Raw genomic sequence first — 24429 nt, 5'->3', positions numbered from 1 at the left:
CTGATAAGTTGGGAGTTCATTGCTAGTTGCTAATTCTAGATACGAACATGTAGTAATGTATGACAGCATTGCTATAATCATTACAGACCGTAATTACCTTGAAACGAGGAATAGAATGCTTACTTGTATAGACAAAGGCGCAGAAGAAAAAGGGAATGAGAAATATATAAAAGAATAAACAAAAATAATCCAGAAATTATATTAATAATGACTTCTTACTTCCCCTGAAACTGTTAAATAAAAGTCACCCGCAGTCTTACTCTATTGCTGAAGTTTACTCAACATTCATCATCAATCTCTCTCTCTCTCTCTCTCTCTCTCTCTCTCTCTCTAATAACCCCTCTCAGGTCGCCAAGTACGATCAACGATGAACCCAAATTCTTCGTCACAAATAAACAAATACAAAATAAGAAGAGGGAGAAATGAGAAAGTAAATAAACAAAACGAAAAAGTAATTTTTCTCTGGTGTGACTAACCACAAGGCAATGTTTTTTTTTTTCGTTTATTTTGGACGAAGGATCTTCACAGGAGCCTCAGGAATTTTAGATTCACTACTGCCTCGACACGTTCTAATCACGTGACTGAAGTTTCTCTTCTTCTTCTTCTATCGACTTATTTTAGTCGGGTCACTGGGCTTGTTCGTAATTAGGACATTAACGTGTATTGTAGTGCTTGTTCATTTTCGGTTCGCTGTATACATATATATTTGTAAAACAAATATAATCGCACACCACATATGCTTATAAGTATATATATTATATATATATATATATATATATATATATATAGATATATAGATGCATATAAATTAATTATACATATGCACACCATATATATACATATAAATTATATTCAATGTATACCACATATATATTATATATATATAGATATATATAGGATATAATATATATTATATATGTGTGTGTGTGTGTGTGTGTGTGTGTGTGTGTGTGTGTGTGTGGGATGTTTCACATGGACATTACTGCAAATGTAAAATTTTGTGAAAGTAAAAGATACAGTCTATTCAACAAATGCAACTACATTGGCGTTAACAACGAATACTTTTACTTTTTCTGTAAGTAATTAAAATAAGCCCAGTGGATGTATTGAAATATTCGGTCTTGTAATTTTTACGGAAGAAATTTTGTTCTTATAGTCGTGCTCGAAATATTTAATTCATTTTTGTGTGCTTATGTTAAAGTTTCAGAAAAAAATCCTTTACTGGTAATATCTAAATTTTCTTTACACCTATTCCTAAAATTATTCAATTACTGGCAAATCCTTCCTTTACAAACTATGAAACAAAGAAAGTATATTTTTCTAAGGCACAAGCGACATCAGATAACACTTGGAGACGTACAACTAAGTCAGCGTCCTAAGAGAGAGAGAGAGAGAGAGAGAGAGAGAGAGAGAGAGAGAGAGAGAGAGAGAGAGAGAGAACAAATGATTTTAAATGCCCCATCGACAAATGACAAAGGTTACAACGTACCCTCAGGAAGGACATTAAATAAAGGCGAATAAAAAAAATTAGACAAAAATAAACAACTGTTACGGCAGGGTATAATTGAACGATCAGAAGCATTCAAGCACTGAAAGCAAAGAGCAAACTAGCATATAGTAACTGGCAAACAGTTTCCGTGTTACACAGACCTATAGGAGAAAAACATTTGATTGCCGTTAGGTTCAAAGTATATGAAAACATGAAAAGAGATACTTTTATAATACGGGGATCGAACGCTCATTATTCAGTCTCTGAGCTGAACTCGCTATTGCAGAGAGAGAGAGAGAGAGAGAGGAGAGAGAGAGAGAGAGAGAGAGAGACCCAGTAAAAAATAGCACTTTCCATTGATTTCTTAGTCTCCAAATCTGAACTCGCTATTGAAGCAATTAGAAGCCCAGATGAGAGAGAGAGAGGAGAGGAGAGAGAGAGAGAGAGAGAGAGAGAGAGAGAGAGAGAGAGAGAGCCATTGATTACTCAATCTCTGAGCTGGACTCGCTATAGATGCAATTAGAGCCCAGAGAGAGAGAGAGAGAGAGAGAGAGAGAGAGAGACCCAGTAAAAAACAGCATTAAAAAAAAGGACCCATTTCATTAATCATTTCGTACTGCTGTCACAAGACATTAACCCGAAGAGATAAATTTTCTGGTTCGAATTCATCATATCAAGTTAATTATTATTATTATTTTTCTTTGTACCCTAACGACGTTGGAAGGGAATTCCTGTGAGCAAACTTCATATTTATGCATGGCAAATGAGAGAAGTGACGTGAAGGCAAATCAAAGTGAGCTATAAATCTATCAAGATGAGAGAGAGAGAGAGAGAGAGAGAGAGAGAGAGAGAGAGAGAGAGAGAGAGAGAGAGAGAGAGAGACGTAAGTCAAAGATACCGTTAAATAAATCAAAAGTGACAAATGTTCAACAACTCGTGTCATCGGACACTGTCAGCCATCCAAGCTATCTGTTTACGAAGAGGATTTATTCCTATTTATAAGATTATTTCTGTTTGTTTGTTTGTATGGTGTTTTTACGTCGCATGGAACCAGTGGTTCTTCAGCAACGGGACCAACGGCTTTACGCGACTTCCGAACCACGTAGAGAGTGAACTTCTATCACCAGAAATACACCATCTCTCACTCCTCAATGGAATGCCCGAGAATCGAACTTGCGGCCACCGAGGTGGCTCGTCAACACCATACCGACCACGCCACTGAGGCGCTATGGTTATTTCTGTTAGCTTCGGCAGTCGTATATCTTCCATCAGTAATTGCCCTCATTTTCCATGCCTCTTTTTATTCAGGCCCACGCAGTTTCCTCTCTATTTTAAGGTTTCTTTTCGACGTAGGCCAACATTCATATCTTTTATCTGCATTTTCCCTTCTGGTTCGAGTCTTCTTTCATATAGGCCAACGCTTATCTCTTTATCAAAATATTTCAGTTCTTTTAAGTTTTTTTTTTTTATATAGGCTGATATTAACTATTTATCAATTTCACCCTTAATTTGAGCATTAGTTAGAATATAATATCTAGATCTTTCAAGTTTGTTTTATTTATAGGCCAACGTTAATTTCACATTAAACTTTTCCTCATTTAAAGCATTAATAAGAACAAAATATCTTAATCTTTCAATTTTTTTTTTTATTTATAGGCCAACATTAATTTTATATTAAAATTTTCCTTATTTAAAGCATTAGTAAGAACACAATATCAATCTTTCAAGTTTTTTATTTATTTAAAGGCCAACATTAATTTTATTTTAAAACTTTCCTCATTTAAAGCATTAGCAAGAACATAATATCTTAATCTTTCAGTTTTATTTTTTTATTTATAAGCCAACATTAATTTCATACAAAAAATTTTCTCATTTAAAGCATTAGCAAGAACATAATATCCAGATCTTTCAAGTTTTTTTTTCTTTTTTATAGGCCAACTAAATCTTATATCAACATTTCCTTCCTTATTTGAAGCCTTCGTAAGAACATAGTATCTAGATCTGGCATTTGTTGTGTTGCAAGCCCGATCTATCAATATGGGGGTTCCACTTCGTCTGGGTCATGACGCGCTCATGGGAGCGGTGACAGTTGGTATGCAAGTGACGTCATCGTTGGAGAGGAAACCGGAATTGGTTGGTTTGGCGAATGAGATATTATTAATTCATAAAGTTTTACGGATACTACTTAAGGTGTTGCTCCTCTGAGCCTCTATTGCATACTGCTGGTGCTCTATTATCTTGGTTACACATGCAAGGTTTCTCTATTACACAGGTCTTACGTGGAGATCACGAACTCGAGGGTCAACCGGTTTGGTCCGAATACATAAAATTTACTTTCTATGTGGAATCTTCTTCAGTCCTTTGTATTTCCTGAATGATCTAAAATTTTGCTGGACTTGCGGGGACATTTTGGAAGCTATGCCCAAACTTCACCTTCCCTCCTGCATTTTTTTGCAGTGAAGATCAAATTTGAATTTTTATGTTAATTTGTCCGTCAAAAGATTGAACCGAGCGCAATTTATCATTCTATTTACCGAACTGTTTCAAAAAAGGTTCCAACCTGGACGCCTGGTGCTATTCTGTTCCAGAAGTTCTGAATCTGGTAGATGGTCATCTTCAGTTCAGCGAAAAAAATTAATCGTTTTTAAATCTCTGAGAGCTTATGAAATATATATTCTTGGGTGCCATAAACAAAGATTAGACACAACCGAAAATAGGACTAAAATAAAGTGCAAAAGATGTAGAAAGTAGAAAATATGTGTTGCAAATATTAAGATATGCCTAAATAGCGCCTTACTTACAATGAGTGTGCAAGTACACATATATACATGTACATGAATACAGGTACTTGCGTTTTTATACCTGTGCACGTATGTATACATGCCTACAAATGCACAGACACACCTGCAAACAGGGGTAAACACCACAGAAAGCAAGACAAAAGTCACTACCACTTTCATACAAAAACTAATAAGTAAAAATTTAATTTCCTGCTCTTAGCAAGTCTTTTCAAATGAGGATGTTAGCCCTACGACCTTCCACTCTGGTTGTGACCCGCCAAAGTCAACTAACTACCGTTAGCACAATTCACTGCTTAAGTCAAACAGAAGCACCGTGGGGTTTGTCACATTTAAAAATCTGTGTTCTGCCTCAGTCGGGAATCGAACCTAGCTCTTTTCGCAAGAAATATGATTATATATGTATATAAATATACTATATACTTATAAATGCATACACATATGTATCATATGCATCTAATTATAAAGCCACAAATCCCAAGGCGTTTGATCGAGCTGCATCAACAAGCAGATAAAACGAAAGCAGGACGACGCCACTATGATAAGGACATGGTTTCCCTGACGGCTTTGGCAGGAGAGAGAGAGAGAGAGAGAGAGAGAGAGAGAGAGAGAGAGAGAGAGAGAGATAGCAGGGGGGCCTCTGTGAAAGCATTCTAAGATAACCTCGGAGTCTGACAGCGCATCGGGAGTTCATTGATAAGTTTGGAGGCTCAACAACTGTTCTTAATAGCTGTCAGTTGGTCGTCGGTAAATGCAGTCTTTGTAGTTCAGGGTAGGTATACTTAATGGTTTAGGTTTTAAGTCGTAAATATCAACGCAAAAAAGTTTAACTATGGTTTTTTTTTTTTTGTAAATTCACAAAACGTCTAAAAGTTTTATTGATCTTTTATAGATAGTGATCCCCACGGGTTTTAAGCCAGTATGTATCCACCTTTGAGGCGTGCTTAGTACAAGGCCGTTGAGGATTGCCGTAAAAAACATACATAAAAGACTAATAAATATCACAAAGCAAATGACCCTCATGAAATATTAGTTCTAGATAATACGAAAGATCCGCGGTCTTAATTTCACAGCACTGGTACCTACTACCTCACGTACTCTGCTGTCACTAGAGGACATTGAAAAACGGCCTTTGGCAAGCTATAGAGGATGTTGCCTTTGACAAATAGATAAAAGAAAATTAAATTTAAAAAATTTAAATAAACCGTCTGTGACACAAATATCGCAATTAAGACATAGTCAGAAACGTAGCTGCAATAACGAAATGAATAAACTATGCAAAGACCGAACTGTCGCATTTGAACGAACTTAAACACAAAATAAAATACCAAATACACACACACATGCAATCACACGCACCAATAATGAAAATCTCGACTTAAATGATCACTGGTGACAACGGATATACTCGAACGGTCGCTTAATAGAAACGTAAAGTCTTTTGACACTCAGGAGACGCGAGTCTCTCCCTCGGCAGGTGCCACTAACCTGTCAGGAGTCGGCCAGCTGATGTTCTGAAGATTGTCAGGGCGGGAGCCTCCACTATAAAGACATGCAGCCCTCTAGGGTGCTTTCTTCCTCGCCCTCGACCAATCGGAGCCCGCCTCGGTGACTTCGTCAGCCAATCAGCGGCCAGTACTAATATTTTCAGAGCCAATGGAATGTGCTTATTCTCAGCCGCTAGCCAATCTCCTTCGTTCGTTCCTAAAACACCGCTCTATGATGCAGGGGTGGGAGGAAAGATATGCGTTAGTTCTCGCTAGTTTTTTTTTTTTTTTTTTTTTTTTTTTTTGAAACGAGAAAATATGACTAACGCAACATGACTGAAATGTCCTAAATAGCTCCATCCAAAACGTGATTCCCCTCAGGTGCGGGATATCTGAAGGTAAGTAAGTCACATATCAGCGTCGTATGTAACCGGTACGTATGGGTTACAAGCGCTTTTCAATTCTATCAATAGCCTTGGAGGGAGCAAAGCGGGGGCGGGGGCGGGGCGCCTGGGCGTGTGAACGAAATCCTCACAAAGGGATCATAATTAAATCAGAAGGTCTTGGCTGTTGTTTCCTTAAAACACCCAATTGTCCCTCCTCCCCCCGACCCCACCTCCTTCAAGGGCAAGGAGGCGTTCTTTGCCAAGAACTGCATAATCCCCGAAGAAAATAACTTCGTTTTATTATGCAAATAGATGGTAAAAATTCCAAACAGCTACTGCATTTCGAAAATAATTTCAGTTTGCTTTGCGCGGCTATAAATATATGATATTTTATTAAAGTTAAATTTTTTCAGAGCATGAAATACCTATTTTCGATGAACTTTTATTTATGATGTAAAGACAAAATTAATTCGTTTTAACATTTTATTTCAAACATAGAATAACCAACTTACATACGAAATAAATAGGTGAAATCTAGGAAACGTAATTGACTATAATGAAAACAAAAAAGTAAACTCTTTATATTGTTAAAATAAAGGACTTCGATACCTCTCATTTCATCTGTATGTTTTTTGGCGATATTTTTCCGATTCTTTTAGCGTTTCAATTTTTGTATTCAGTCCTTCGAGTTTTACTTTTTTTTCTAAGAATCAATTGTTTCTTTCTTTCATACTGATGAAACTTTTCCGATTCGTCCACTTTCTTGAAATTATTTCAACCACTGTGTTAAGAGAACTCCCTCTTAATCATTATATTCACGTCTGAAGAAAATTCCATTGAATTTCTTTTTATAAAATCTTATGTATTACCTCCGGTGTCAGCTGCTAACTTTTAGCTCAGAAGTAAGAAATTGGAGTTTTTTTATACCACACACATAACACATACGCACAAACGATATATATATATATATATATATATATATATATATATATATATATATATATATATATATATATATATATATATATGTTATAATCACTTTAGCACGTGATTCATTTATCACACATATCCACAGGTGAAAAATAAGAGACAGGGTGTAGGGGTGCGATATATATAATATATATATATATCATATATATATACATATATATATATATATATATATATATATATATATATATATATATATATATATATATATATGCATGTATATATGATATGTATATGTATGTGTATAATATATATGTATATTCTAAAAATAGTAGTATCGATAGATGTACAAACATTTAGTTCCTCTTATACATAACCTTAATCTAGAAAAAAAAATAATTGAGAATATAATTATATAATAAAGTTATCTAAAGCAGTAATTCACCTTAAGGAGACAACGCAAAACTTTTCAGAAGCTGAGGACTAATTAAACTGTGACCCAGAAAGCATATTAAGTGAACAAATTAAAGTACGTAGAAAAAATACTATGGCCTATGACAACGCATACCTCCGCCTACGTTAAACTCTAATGAACTCCTATCGACCAGAAACGGTTAGTTGTCGGGATCCAAAAGAGCAATGATTGACCCGAGTTACACAACTCTACGGGTCTTGCGCGTACGATTTAAGTTTCTCCAACCCGGATCACTCGCACAAAAAGCCTCCTGTGCTCAAAAGTTACCTTTTTACTTTTCCCAGAATGCAATACCTTGTTGCATGATACGTTCCAGACATTTTGGTAAAATGTTTCCACGTAATTCTGTTAAGAAACAGACAAACAAACCGAACCAAAAACATGAAAAATTATTTCTAGCATGTTTTCACATTATAATATCCTGAATAACACCGAGTGTCATGATAGCATGGATATCTGCTTGGTTCAAGTTCCTTCTGCTTCTGTTAATGAAACAGACGTACGAAAATGTGGAAAGTGAAAGCACGGAATTGAGAGGAGAACTTCATACTTTAAGGGTGAAAAAATCATAGTTTTAGTGTGAAAAAACATACTTTTATGGTGGGAAAATCATACTTTTAGGGTGAAAAATCTTACTTTTAGGGTAAGAGGCGAACTTCATACTTTTAGGGTGAAAAATCATACCTTTGGGGTGGAAAATAACACTTATAGGGTGAAAAATCATACTTCAACGGTGAAAAATCATACTTTTAGGGTGGATAATCATACTTTTAAGGTAAAAAATCATACTTTTAGGGTGAAAAATCATACTTTAAGGGTGAAAAATCATGCTTTTCGGGTGAAAATCACACTTTTAGTGAAAAAAGATGAAAGACTGGGCAGTTTTTTTGTTTGTTTACTTAAAGGACAGAATTTTTACTTATTGTGTTATGAAATAGTGGTAATAATACTGATCTGCTCAACAACTAATTATATAACTGTATTCAAGTCATCGTCGATATTCTGTATTTTCATATTTAATCAAATGAAGTGCAATGTTTTTATAAAGATGTATCCATGTTTTCTCCTCCACTTGAGCTTTTCATGATTTTTTGGAAGATTATGAAGTATAATGCAACAAGCTTATCTTCTGCAGAGGCCATTTTAGGTGAAAATGTGTTGAAACCGTCTGCCATTCAAGGCTAGTGCAGTATGATATCACTCTTGCTACGTTCTCTGAAGGACTTGCATATTGGCACAAAAGATAATTGTCCAGAGGGAGATGTTGGCTCAGCAAATGTTTGGAGAGGCTAAAACAGCCATTATCCTCACAGACAAGGTCATACTCTGCAGTACTTGACATCTATTAGTGTAGAATGGATATTTATTTAGGTCATATTTATTTCATTTTGGTCTGAAAGTCTTGGATTTAGAAATGAGTTTGTTATGAATCTTGAACGTTGAAGTTTTTCTTTGAATCATTTTGTTCTAAGATGTTAATTATGCTTTAATCTTTTGTTTTTTTTCTGAATCTGTCGATCTTCAAAGTCATGAACCGAATCATTTGCTTTCATATGCTGTTTTGTTTGTTTTTAATCATTTGGTCTCAGTTCATTTTTCTGAACCTTTTAATATCTGCTACTGTTTTTTTTTGAGTCATGTACTCTTGCATGTGTTTTTGCTCTGATTCCTTTTGCTCTCAGAAATTCCATCTGAGTTTCTTGGTTTTATAAATTAGTTTGTTTTGAATCATTTGATCTAGGGTACGTTTTCCCTTGCTTTGAATCTTTGATCTCAGATACTATTTTTGCCTGAAACTTTTTTCATTGGAAGATTATCTAATACTGAGTCTGACTTTTAAGTACCCTTCAGTCACTGCTGTCGGAGTTTTGGTCACGGGTGTTGCTCAGGAGTTTCAGTGTTTATTTCTCACAAAATTGTCTTTCATTTGATTTCTTACGAGATTCTAAATCTATTAATTCATCAGTCTATCAGGAATATTTTGGCATTACACTGAGATTCAGTCCTTAACTTTATAAGTGCGTGAAGATATTTGTATAATGTGAAGTTTACTTCTAGCTCGTGCACCTGCTATTCCTCTCTCTCTCTCTCTCTCTCTCTCTCTCTCTCTCTGTATACAAAGCTTGAATGGAATGGCATGATTCGAGAATAGGGGGAGTCAACAATGAAAGCATAGTATGGCAGGGGTAAAATGCCAAGAAACTCTTAAAACGAATAAACTTAGGACATCCGATCCTCTTTTAATCGCAATGAAATACCAGAGCCTTTCAGTGAACGATGATGCATAGATGGCTGTTCTGAATGAAGAGCCAGAGAGTTCATTCTAAATTTAATTATTCTAACGGAAGAGGTTCGTTTATTTTATTTTTTTTTTTTTTTAGTGGAATTATTTGGTAAGGACGTTGGTTTTGAAAGAGCAAATGCTCCCATCAGTTGAGAATTGAATATAGAATTTAGGTCAAAGGCCAAGCACTGGGACCTATGAGATCATTCAGCGCTGAGATGGAAATTGACAGTAAAAGGTTTGAAAGGTGTAACAGGAGGAAAACCTCAAAGCAGTTGCACTATGAATCAAGTTAGGAGAGGGTGGAAAGTAAGATGAAGAAAGAGAATATGAAAGGAGGCACAGTAAAAGGAACGAAAGTAGTTGCAGCTAGGGGCCGAAGGCACGCTGCAAAGAACCATAAGTAATGCCTACAGTGCACTTAATGAGGTCCACTGACGGCGCTACCACCCTACGGGGAATTGCTCCCATTAAGACGTGTCATTAATTGGATAAGAGAAATACGGAATTGGGTGGATAGATGACAGAATGGGGGAGAGAAAAGGGTGGAAAGAGAATCATGAATCAAGGAAACCAGGTAAATATGTTTGGCTATATCCCCAAATTGAAAAATTTACCTCCCCTACATTATTACCTTGCATGTTGTGAATTAAATAATTGATAATAAGTGAAGAAAACCACGAAGTAATAGCAAGGAGCAATAAAATGAAAATGAGTGAAATTATGAAGCTAAGATAAATGTTGTTGAAGTCAAAACGCATTTAAAATGAAGGGTATAAAATGAAAGAAAAGGTCAGTGAAAGTATAAGTAGACGAAAACAGGAAGTTGTAAAATAAAAAGGAAGTTAAATCCTGCTGTAAAATGAAAATGAACGGAATCATGGAGAGACGAGTCAAAGTGAAGGAAATAATGAAGTCGTATAATTAAAGAAGGGGGAGTGGGATTTTGGACTAATAACATGAAAGGGAATGAAATCATTAAAAAGAATGGGAATGATATCATGGCATAAAAATGAAAGGGAATGAAATCACGATCACTGAGTAAAAAATGATAGTGAATGAAACTGCGAGGAAAAAGTGAAAGTGAATAAAATCATGATCAATGGGTAAAAAAAAATGATAGTGAATGAAACCATGGGGGGAATAAGGATGAAAGTGAATGAAATCCCGAACGAAAGTTTGAGGTCAATATGATCAAGAAGAAACGAATGCTGATGAAATCATGGAGCACTCAAAAGTCGGTGAATAGCATCAGGGAATGAAATCAAGGAACATCAAATGAACAAAGCGAGTAAAGGAATGAATAAATCACATGAAATCAGTGAATAACTACTGAAGAGCCGAGAATCCACCGAAACTGACGTGGATAGGTATTTGTGGAAAGACTAAGGGGGATGGAGGAGGGGGAGTATATAGTGTACCTATGGGGGTTGAGAGTGAGGGGTGAGAGGGGTGAGGGGTGAGGAGTAAGGGGAGAGGGGAGTGGTTCCTTATAAGGCCACGGAGCTCTTGATCCAAAGTTGGAACTTTGTAATAAGCTGACGCGGGTGGTTGCTAGAATCTAAGGCGGCGGGAGGAGGGCAGGCGGGGAGTCGTTCAGGGGGGGCGGGCGGGTCTTCTAAAGGAATTGGGGTGTGAGAGATGGGGGTGTATGGCTTTTTTTTCTGTGGGTAGCGAGGTTGCGTGGGTATGGGGGTTTGTGCTATAAGAGGTATTACAGATAAAGTGCGATGACTAAGGATGGGAAAACAGTCGACCTTATTATTTTTACTTAAGGAAAAAGTTCCGCACACGACCCGTCACTTTTCCCAAAATGGGAAGGGAGCGAATCTTCCGGTTCCTTTCCTCTTCTCCTTTCCTTTCACTCTCTTTCTCTCCCTCTCTATCTCTCTCACAACTCCCCCCCAACCCTTTCTTTGTTAAGCAAGTCTTTTCATTGCCTGAGCACCTTAAAGTAGACGGAGATTCTAAAAACTAGCGGTCTATAAATATAGAGATTTTTCTCTTTTTCTTTTTTTCTTTTGCCATATTTTTTGGGGTTGGTGGATTATAGCTCTTAGTAAGTGGTTTCTTATACAATTCCTTGCTCATCGTAGTACGCGAAAGCTCTTGCCGTGATATATTATCAGACCCTGTTTCATGTGTATATATATTAGGGCTTGTGCCTTGTATGATAAGGCGCCCTATGAGGTAATGTTAGACTAGCGATAATATTACGCTAAGTCGGTTGGTATTGCACTTCCATCTTCAATGGAGTGTCTGGGGTTTGTAGATCATTTACGAGTCGGTATTTATCTTGTTGGTTATGACGACGATGTGTTAAACTCATGGTGAGGAGGTTCTTGTAGAAAACACGAAATATAAAACTATATGTATTCTTCTGAAGTTTACATGGTGAAGATCAGATATGATTGTACAAGTCTTCTAATAACGATAGCTTGATCGCTTCTGCCAATGATGATGGCTAATCCTATCCTCGACATGATGAAGCTTAGGTAAAGAGGTACAGGTCTTCTAATGACGATAGCTAACTCTGTTCTCCCTGTCTACCATCTCTGTTACAAGTTATGAAGGAACAGACAGTAGTTCGAACATATGAACATACATACAAATGACATAGTTTCATACGAACACACAATCAAATGAGACACGCTACAGATCACGTAGGCCGTTTGAATTATAGGTCGGGGTAGTTGTCTCAAGCAGGAGCTTGGATTGTTTCAAAACAAATGAATGACCACAGATGACGGCATTGTCAACTTAGCCTACATACTTATTGTATACGTCATCTTTAGCGTCTCTAGTCTGATCACATTCCTGCAAGCAATCTTTTATATATATGGACTAACATTCCATATTTTTATTATGTAAAACACTTACAATTAGCTCGGTCAGCTACCAAAACAGCTACTGAATATTACTCAAACTTGACTTGCATTTGACTTATAGGAGTGTGATACAGACACTATGTGAATATATATATATATATATATATATATATTAGTAAATAAAAATTCATGGTGTACATGAATTGATTCAAGTAATAAAATATAAAACAATGATATGGGTAAATAATAGTGATCACGGATATATAATGATACAGTTTTTCACTTCATCTCATTAAGATACATATGCTACAGAAAATACTAATGTACTCTGATAATTGCATAGAATGAAGATTAACATGATAAAAATCATATTTTAACTGATAAAAAATTTCATATATGAATTGATAAAATTATTAATGTTATGCTGATTGATTCGTTGATTTTATGCTAAATGTTATATATCTGATACATTAATCAATATACTAACTCATATAAACTGCAGATTGGTAAGATAAAAGGTAACAGATATTGATTATAGGCTACCTGATTTGTTTATACATATGTATATGGATTCATATAATTATGATTAATATATGTGCACTTTAAATAGATTCCTATTGCGTACCAGCAAAGATATTTTCGATTCCGTTCTTTTATGATCAATTTATATATAGATTCCTAGTGCGTACACGCAAAAAAATATATTTCGATTCTGTTATTTATGATCATTTAGATATAGGATACATGATACTTTATATATAGGATACATGACCGAGGTTATACTACTTCACTTTTACTAGCGTTCGAACAACTTTTCGTCCATTACACAGTTCCAGACAACCACCTATGGCCCAATGAAACGGCCTATTTTCACCAGGGTTAAAACAAGGGGAAAATTTGCCTGGGCGGGTCCAACGTTCTATTTTTGCGCTCATACTTATTCTCTGCATCCTAAGCACACGATTACGTTCGCGATGAATAAAAAAAAACATCCCAGCACGAGTCCTTCGCAGCAAAGTAGAGTTGAATATCCTTCGGGTCGTAATTGTCGGAAGTATGTCCCATTCGTAGTCGATTCCGACAGCCGCCGAGCATTCCGCATTAAAACGAGATTAACGACGAGATACGGTGTCGCGGTTCGAAGAACGTACCATGAAATTCCTTTCACATTGTAGGCGGTTGTTACTTGACTGTAGTCGTCCGCTGCGACGAACGATTTTTTGAAGTTGCCGATGTGAAAAACTCTCGTACTGCAGGATACTGTAACCAAGGTTCCATTAATCAGCCTGCAAGTGAAATTATACTTGTCACAAGGGCAAAGTAAATTCAGACGACATCCAAATACAGGGGAGGGAAGAGAGCCATTTAGACCAGACTTAACCCACATGAATTCGTTGATATTTGGAATTCAAAAGAGTCCGCTGTACAAACTTTTTTATCCATGCATTAACAATGAGTGAACCTATCCAGGTCTATGAGGACTGTAAAAATATCCATATTAAAAAATAAACAGATATTCAATACGAATCCCAAAGAAATTCGATATACTGGTAGTAAGTTACTAGGACAAAGAAGTGGAAAACGGAGCTAATTGAAAGATTGCCAGGCAACATAAGAGTCAAAGAGAAGATTAATCATGATTCTATGTGCCCTAACAAAAGTTTCATATTCAATTTTCTCGTGCGCATCCTCTGAGGTTAACTTTTAAACATTATTAATAGGTAGGAGATGCAACGAAAAAACCCACTATGTAACTAATTTCTATATAAACTTTGGGTTTTTCAAGAAAATGTAACATTTTCCCATGAATGTGATTTACCTGGAGTAATAAGCTAATGTTTGCAAGTAAATATCCATATCCATATCGTGATACTTCTAAATGTCTATGAGTTCAGAAAAAATTAATTCATTTTATCCCATATCGTGTACTTCTAAATGTCTATGAGGTTCAGAAAAAATTATTTCCTTTTGGATGTTATAAATTCTTTTCCTTATTTTGTTTATTAATTTTAAAATGATTGCAAGTTGCATTGCGCATACCGATAGACACTTGTACCTAACGTCTGCCTTGCCATGAGAAGTTCGGGCTAAGCATTCCTTTCTCCAGTCAATCTGTTTTGCAAGCAGAGACGACACACGGATGAAGCCTGTGTAAGCAGATTATTGAGGTTTAAAGGAACAAATGCTGATACGGCAATGATGACGTCGTCACTTGGCAGGAGATTGCTCTCAGCCAGCTAAGAGTTACGTTACTTGCTGTAACAAATACGACTTTAGGATAAATTTTTTGTTTTTTAATACTCGACCCACATGAGAAGAATGTCTGAAAGAAAAAAAAAACAGTACCAAAATTGAACAATATATTAGTTTCATGTTGGAAAACTGCATGATTATGTTAAATTAAATATACCTTATTCAACTAATGAAAAAGGTTTCCATACAAATTCTATATATATTATTAGCCCTGTATAAGATTCATATAGGATTATTTTTCATAGATAACATTTTCACTTCTAGACTTCCTGACTTTAAAATCTCTTTTATTTATTTTATTTATTTATTTATTTATTTATTATTATTATTATTATTATTATTATTATTATTTTTTTTTTTTTTTTTTTTTTTTTTTTTTTTTTTTTTTTAAACATTGACTACGAATATAAATCACCGGGACAGACAATATGTCAGTAGGTTTTGATATGTGTTTGACTTTTAGCTTATTTGTCATTACTAAAGCGTTAAGTTAGAGTTCAAATCTTTACGCATATATATTTGGATATTTTAATTATCTATGGTTTACGTTTTGCTTATTGATTTTATCGTGATTCCTTTTTTATTATAATTTGTAACCCTTCCGACTTCTTACGGAGTGTATTATATTGACTCCACTTGTATCCATTTATTTTATTTTTTTTATATTTATTTATTTATTATATTTTTTTTATATATATTTGATAAATTAATGTTGGCTGAATATGTGGGAAAAGTGTTCTAGCGGCGTACCGTATAAGGCTACTTGCGGCATCAATTCTATAGATACAAGATATAAATGATAAAGGTATTTAAAACCGCGAGAACCGCTATAATCCAGTTCGGATCCAATATCACGAGTTGTAACTCGTAAGACTTGACACTTCCTATTTAAATTATCCGGTATTCTACCAAACCGATTGACTCTGGGTGATAAAAATATATTATTGGTTTTCTTAATGGATAGGAATTCACACAACTGTTTAAGGAGATTATTATTGATTTACACCACCCGAGTCACAGATTATTATGTGTTGAATTCCATATTTACTGATTTAGCACTCATAAAATATTCCTAACGCACTCCAATTGCGGTGTTTGTTTTTAGTGCTATTAATTCTATATAACGTGTCAAGGAACTATTAACACTAAGAAGTGTTTATTTGCTCTGTCAGACTCGTACTTTGTTAATAATTCTACGTATATTCTTTCAAGGATTGATTTGGCACGGATAGGCCCTTAAACTGACAGGTGTCTTTAGTGTATCCCTTGTTTTCATGACACGTGTTATAATCAGATATTGTGCTTTTTATATCTGTAAGCATTGTAGGCCAGTAAACAGTGATTTGGCTTTCTGTGACATACTAGGGAACCACTGGATGACGGAATGCAACCAGTTTATGACGATGGTATGAAAGAGATTATTACTAGTACCTGGTCGTTAGTCATGTGCTGTGTTCTTCTGGGTTTTCCTCGTCACAGACCTACATAGAAACATTACATTTGATTACATTATTCTGATACACATACTATAAATATACTTTGCTTTAGGGTTTCTGCTCGAAGTGTTTATTGTTTTTGCCTAGCACTGACCCTGTTTCCGTTTCGAAGTGTTATTGTTTGGTGTTTATTGTTTTGCTTATTTCGCTGTTGACACTTGCTTTGTTCAGTTTTGTAACAGTTCTGCGCTCCGACCCAGATATTCATGCTCGCGATCTCTTGGGTTAAGGAATTTTCTTGTTTAGATACGGTTTTAACAATAGGCACGGATGTTTCTATATCTTTTAGTCCAATTAAGGGTTCTTTGCTGTATGGTGCGGGATTGCGGGATAATGCGTCAGCTATGATATTTGCTTTCCCAGGTAGATATCTTATCTTGGCTCCAATAACCAATGAATGATCATTTTTCACCCCGAGTTCCTTTTGGACTGTGATTAAAGCCTTTGAAAAACTCGGTAAAGGACTCATGTTCAGTAAGGACTTTATCAGGATAGCCATAGATATGAACTTAAAATGTACTAGTGTTAAAGATACCTAGCCCTTCCTTGCCTATTACTGCATATTTACTTTCAGAGGGCTTTAGTTTACGTGAATAAAAAGCTATAGGAAAGAACTGTTTATCATATTGCTGAAGTAGTATCCCTCTTGACCCCTTGGTCTGAGGCGTCTGTTGCAATTAAAAAAAAATTCACTTATTTAAATCAGGGATTTTTAAGTTAGGTGAGCTGCATTATTCCGCTTTTAAGATATCGAACGCCTGTTGATGCTTTTTAGACCATAATAAATCTACGCTCTTCTTCGTAAGATCTGTTAAAGGAGCTGTCATGATTGAAGAGTTACATATTTGCATACGATTGTAATACCCACTACAGCGCAAAAGTGCTGTATCCCCCTTTTACGTTAATAAGTACCGGAAAGTATGAATAGCCGACACCTTACCATGGACTACTTTTCAAGACCTTGACTAGACACATAAAAACCTAGATAACAAATGTTTCGGTTTTAAAAACTCACATTTAGATATTTTATCTGAGATTATTTGTCTTTGTCTCTGTAGCACTAGCTCTACTTTATGTGAATGTACTTCTAAGGTATTAGAAAAGATTACAAGATCAACCATATAAGCATGTAGGGTATCCCTTAAAAGTCTCCAAACACTATATTATAATTGGGGCGCAACGTAAGCCGGAGGCATACGTAAAAATTGATAATGTCCCCTGAGTGTGCTGAAAACGGTGTATGAGGTACAAATCACTTAGGTAATGGTATCTGGTAAAAGCATTTAAAGTAAGTCCAAAGTTGGTGAAAAAAATTTATTCTAACCTAACAGAGATAAGATGTCGTCGGTACATAGCACTGGAAACTATCGGGAGTCGTTTCCTTGTTTTTAAGCGACAAGAATCTACGCAGATACGCGAAATCCGATCTTTATGGCATCACATGTGAGGGAAAAAATTATATGGGCTTATTTGATTTCCTAATGACTCCTATTACTAACATTTTTCAACTTCGTCATTTATCTCTATTTTGAAATAAATTTCATTGAGAGTCTATGCGAAGGTACGTATATAGCTTTATGTTTGTCCTTAGACCGTATTTTGTTTTCAATGACATCCGTTTTTCTCCCAGAGATCCACTCGCTAGTGGAGAAACTTCCTGGTATTCAGGTAGAAGATAGAAAAAAATTCTGCTGAATCACCTCTGCTTGAATGACTTTACGGATATTACTTTAGATAGATTATCAGAGAGATTCATCCACGACTGTTGGGCGTGATTAAAAATTAGCAACAATAAAAAATGCGATATTTATAACTTCCGTATCCTACGATATGTAACTTTTAGGGCTTTGTTCGCGGTAAATCGTATATTTCAGAGTGTGTCGGGAAGGATTAAAATTTCATTTCCCAGCAAAAGTCTTTTTTACACGCACTAAGACATTCGAGGGTGCATGCTTTCTCGAAATTTTGCGTGCAAAGTGCGACTGCGGTTGTGGAGAATTCTGTTGGGTCATTTGAACAATGTACGATTTATGAGACAATGTATAGTTCCTTTATATAAGTTATTATTTGATTAACTGTCTCATTTTTGTTCAAACGGATTTTTTAAATATGTTGAATGGTTTATAGGATTTCCCTTTGATAAACACGCCTTATTTTTGCAGGATGTAAGATAATATTTGTATACCCCCTAGATGAATCTTACAATTACGCTAGATACAGATCAATGTTTTTTATAACTATAGAGGTATCTGTAAGCGCTCGCTTATCCGGACTTCTCATTAGGGAAGTTCGAACAACAGACAGTGAGTCCGTAAATACAGGATATTACATTTACTAAAGAAATAAAACAAGATATTCTAATTTTTACGGCGCGTACAGTTGGCTTTATCCACCACTACTTATAATAACTTACGTATTAAAAAAAACGAAAACCTGCTCTGATTACTTTATACGGTCGTGTGTTTCATAGGAAAAATCCTTTTTTATTCAAAAAGAAAAATATCATCAAAAAGTTATATGTATGAACCAACATCGCTTTTCCCCACTCTGCTAGAGTCGCTTATTGTATGGAATTTGCTATGCTTTGAACACTTCGTGCAGTTTTTGACTGACCTTGACCGCTTGACTAGGTGACACAGTCACCGAGTTTGCTAGTTTGATTCTGACGGGGCTACTGTTTTCTATTTTTTTTTTTTTTTGTAATAATTAAGATAACCTTCTCTTTATTACCATCGCAACGTATTGTGTGTTTTTAGCATTATGTTGCTGGTTACGTATAAAGCAATGAATGACGAACTATTAGGCACTGAGCGATTACTAATAAGACAAGTTATCACTACTGCATTCAATATTAAAACTGTTTGTACTTCATTCTTTGCTAAAAATTGAAATAGTGAGGATCCTGGTCAGCGCATTTAGCCTGATGAAAGTTTTTTACAGACATGTTATTCCTTGCAATCCAGCCCATATTTTTGAAGTTAAGTTGAGTCATTGAGGTTCGATATTTTATATAACTCTCAAAAAACTCAAGGCTAAAACTGCGATCGGGACTTGCAAAGGAGCATTTATTGTCATGACCCGAATAGTGTTACCTCTAATTTATATAGATTTTTGTATGGGTGTCCACTTGTTTTTTGTGTGTTTTTCTAATCACTACGGTGCTTAACGACCCTATCCATGCATCTGTATAAATACAGACGTCCACTGCGTAAACGCATATTCACTGTTTAATATGATTTGTTACGTTAAGGGAGGGATTAATAATCACCCAAAATGATAAAAATTAACATAGTATATGATTATGATATTTCACGTAGGAACTTCTGGAAACAGACACTCAAAGATAAAAACTCGCAGTAGCAATATCTCAATGATGTAGATAATTTCTGTAAAAAAATAAGATTAAGAATGTCTCGTAACTTCAGCCACAGGAATAACGAAATTCGACCTGCAAAGGAAACACTCAAAGTTACTCCAAATGAATAAAAAATTGTACTTAGCTTGCTTTTGTGGGAAGTCACGGTGTTCCGATAAACGACAACACGGCCTTGGTCCTCCTTCTCTATTTAGCGGATGACCTGGTTTGGCTTCAGTTTCCCCCGTGCGCGTTGTTTCGATGATTCGAGCCCTTGAAAGATCGATGCTGCAGACGCGTTCGGTTTGTTTCTTGGAGTGCCGGAAAACGCCTCACTAACGATGTTTTCTTGAATGATTCTAATGAGAGGACGAAGCTTGCGTTGTCGTAGGAAAAAGGACACGTCGGTTTTTGTTTCGTTGAAGTTATTCACTAACCGATGATACTAAGTTGGTTGAAGAATCTCTTGCTTTCGTCGTCGTTAAGAGTTCTTGTTGTTTTCTGAAGTCGCTCACTAACGATGATACTATGTTGCTTGAAGAATCTGCTGCTTCCGTCGTCGTTGACTTCTTATGATACATGATTTATTATTCTGGTTTTCTTCGTAGGACGTTGTAGAGTTCTTCTGGTACGCTGCCACCAATATTAGGGCTTGTGCCTTGTATGATAAGGCGCCCTATGAGGTAATGTTAGACTAGCGATAATATTACGCTAAGTCGGTTGGTATTGCACTTCCATCTTCAATGGAGTGTTCTGGGGTTTGTAGATCATTTACGAAGTCGGTATTATCTTGTTGGTTATGACGACGATGTGTTAAACTCATGGTGAGGAGGGTCTTGTAGAAAACACGAAATATAAAACTATATGTATTCTTCTGAAGTTTTACATGGTGAAGATCAGATATGATTGTACAAGTCTTCTAATAACGATAGCTTGATCGCTTCTGCCAATGATGATGGCTAATCCTATTCCTCTACATGATGAAGCTTAGGTAAAGAGGTACAGGTCTTCTAATGACGATAGCTAACTCTGTTCTCCCTGTCTACCATCTCTGTTACAAGTTATGAAGGAAACAGACAGTAGTTCGAACATATGAAACATACATACAAATGACATAGTTTCATACGAACACACAATCAAATGAGACACGCTACAGATCACGTAGGCCGTTTGAATTATAGGTCGGGGTAGTTGTCTCAAGCAGGGAGCTTGGACAGTTTTCAAAACAAATGAATGACCACAGATGACGGCATGTCAACTTAGCCTACATACTTATTGTATACGTCATCTTTAGCGTCTCTATCTGATCACATTCCTGCAAGCATCTTTTATATATGGACTAACATTCCATATTTTTATTATGTAAACACTTACATATATATATATATATATATATATATATATATATATATATATATTATATATATATATATATATATATACAACACTCACACATACATATATATATATATAACAACCACACGGCGGGGGAAAAAAAGAAAAAGAGTTGTAAATCCTAACAGGTTTCTCTCTTAAAATAGCTTAGCAAGAAAGCCAAACCCCATCAGAAGGATTTACCCTTTTATTTTTCCCTACCATTTTTAGATGAATAAATGGCGCGTCAATGTGATCATAATCAAATACATATAATTATATATACTAGCTGACCAACCCAGTGCTGCCCGAGGTAACTCTGAATGGCAACCGATACATTCTCTCTCTCTCTCTCTCTCTCTCTTCCAACCTTCTCTGTTTCTTACCTTTCTTTCTTCTCCCTAACACCCCCTCTACTCTCCCTCTCTCACTTCCTCTCCTTCGCACTCTCTCTCTCTCTGTCACACCCTGCCCAACGCCGATCCCCTTTGGTGCCATTGATGTCTTACCCCCACAGTATTCGATAGTAAGTCATATTTAGTGCGTATACCAGAAAATCGAAAGTCATATTATTTATTACGAATACCGAAAATTAGGTATGATAAATTCGTAACGTTATTAAATCTACGGATTGAACCAGCCCCGTTTCGGGGAAGGGGCCCCTCCCACCTCCGGCGTCTTTGGTGCCCTTTGCTGCTTGAAACCCCATTATAAACCATCTTAGGGGTCCCCACTATAACCCTGCCAAGTTTCCATGCTCTCGACAAGCCGTTTTGGCCGTTATTGAATGAACAGACGGACGGACAGACTTAACGCCCATTATAGTAGATTTAGACATTTCTAAATACTATATAATATATAGATAGATAGATAGACAGATATACGGGATTTCATGTTTTCGTACGTCTTTGCATGTATGAAAGCATAAGGATGCTTTTATTTGTATAAAAATAATTACGCGTTTCTACTAATACAGTATTTAATACAACCATAAACTAATACCATTTATAGATACCGACTCCTGACTTACCTCTAAAAGCCAATGGGGAAAAAAATTTAAAGGGGGGGGGGAACTATGTTTTCGAAAAAAAAATGGGCACCGACAGGATTTAAGTTTCGTCGAACGTGGGGGGGGAGTCGGACCAACCAACAAAAAAAAAAAAAAAAACCAGCCCCACACCACCGAAAACTCTCGGAGGAACACTGCATCATCCACTCTCACTTATTAAAGGATTTTTATTATCTGTAACGTTTAAAATAGGGGGCTTCTACCCCCCACACCACCATCTTTCTCCCTCCCGGTTGCGTCCTCATTTTAGGCACCCCTACTTTTACACCTGCCTGGTGCCGTCAGACAATATTCACTTACACTTAACAGTCTATGACGTCTGACCTACTTTCGTCGTCACTTAGCGTTAATGGATGCGCTCTAACATATTTCGTTTCAATTTTGTCAATATATATTTATCAATTCATTCATATATTATCTAATTTATTTATTCATGTTGTAATCTTGTTAATACCAACGCAATTACTTACAGGATACGCTCCACAGTCCCAACGCTAAGAGAAGTTGAAAGCCACTTATTTACTTTTTATATTCGACAGTTAGTATCACTTAAAGTCTTTTTACCTAATTTATGATATCATACAGCAAGCTGGCCTGTCTGAGTATACGTTAAGAATAGATTTACTTCTTGCCTAGGGAGTAAACAATGTGCATTCGTGTATTTTTCTTGTTTTATTCTAAGATACCTTAACTGTTTAATTAGTATATGTACTTCTTGATTAGGAAGCAAAGGAGATACCTTTATTCATTGTAATTCATTCTAAAATACCTTGACTGTTTACTTACTATATGCACTTCATGATTACGAAGCAAATAAAGTATATATCTTTATTTATCTTACTTCATTCTAAAATACCTTCACTGTTGAATTAGTATATTGAATTCTTGATTAGGAAGCAAATGAAGTATAGTATATTTATCTTGCTTCATTCACAAATACCTTCACTGTTGAATTATTATACTGAATTCTTGATTACGAAGCAAATAAAGTAATTATCTTTATTTATCTTACTTCATGGTGAATTAGTATACGAACGATATTTTTGTCGAAAGTTTCACATATCATTAGAAGAATAACGTCATAAACAAACTGACTGGTAATACATTCTAAGAATAAACTCATGATTCAGGGATCAAGTGAATTAACTGGCTATCGAAGGTGACTCACTCTAATCAGAGGGATAAAATCGATGACTCAATGAGTCTCGGTGGCCATGACAGTATACGTAGCAGAAGATTGGAGCTCTTGAAAGTTTTTGTTTTTTTTTATTTATTTTCTTTTGCTTGTTAACCTTCATAAAATGTTCAGAATTTTTATAAGTTCACAGAACTTTCGTTCTATCAAAGACTTTATTGTGCTATAAGATCTATCTATATATTCTTCATATAATATATATATACACTATATATATAATATATAGATTATATATATATATATATATATAAGACAATATATATATACATAATATATACAACCTATATAATATATACCTATATATAAATTCATATATATAAAATATATATATATATATATTATATATATATTATATATACACCACACACACACACACACACACACACATATATATATATATATATATATATATATATATATATATATATATATATATATATTCCCCTCTACAGCAAGATTCTCAATATCGACTGCTGACGGGGAAAAGCAATTCTACCCGATAGCTACTTGAGCTCTCCTTTCACTGCTGATATATACTAAACAGAAGAATATGGTAACTTTCCCGGCCGAGGTCACGGTAATCAATTTTTTATGTGGAAAAACAAAATTTTTAGCGCTAAAGTGGAATTTAAAAAAAATGGTGTGTCGACACTTACTTCTGTCATTAGTACCAGGGGCGTAAGGAATGCGGTATCTGTTTGTTGGTGTGTGTGTGTGGGGAGTGTGAGTGTGTTTGTGTGCGCGGTGTGTTTGTGTGTGTGTGTGCGCACAGAAATTCCGAGGTCTTCTCTTCAACTAAATAGCCTGGTTAAATAATTCAGGAAACGTCGAGAAGCGCAGAGAATCCTACATTCTAAAAATGTGAATGGTAAGAGGAACATCTCAAACTACGATTTCTTCACGGTATCTGTGGAATGTTACGAGGAGTTACAAGGATCAGGATGTCTCAAAGACTTATTAGTCCATCCGAGGATACATCGTGTGCTCACTTCTCTCTAAGAGCAGGTTTT

General features: G+C 35.6%; 1 protein-coding gene across 5 annotated transcripts in view; it reads right to left on the bottom strand.

Moving 5' to 3' along the window:
• The window catches only part of LOC135201455 (protein white-like), a 122865-nt gene that overhangs the window by 11869 nt on the left and 86567 nt on the right, over positions 1-24429 (bottom strand). Inside the window, exon 1 of one of the 5 annotated variants that reach the window (XR_010311537.1) lies at positions 5776-5927. The exons of 3 other annotated variants lie outside the window; for them this stretch is intronic. The gene's annotated coding sequence lies outside the window, so the exon portion shown is untranslated. Of the gene's footprint in view, positions 1-5646; positions 5672-5775; positions 5928-24429 lie in introns of those variants that run through there. One more of the 5 variants, XR_010311538.1, reaches the window with a different exon arrangement.

This window comes from Macrobrachium nipponense, chromosome 28, assembly GCF_015104395.2.
Source record: "Macrobrachium nipponense isolate FS-2020 chromosome 28, ASM1510439v2, whole genome shotgun sequence".
Lineage (NCBI taxonomy): Eukaryota > Metazoa > Arthropoda > Malacostraca > Decapoda > Palaemonidae > Macrobrachium > Macrobrachium nipponense.
The sequence above is the reverse complement of the archived record's forward strand: the minus strand, read 5'-3'. Positions and strand labels throughout refer to the sequence as shown.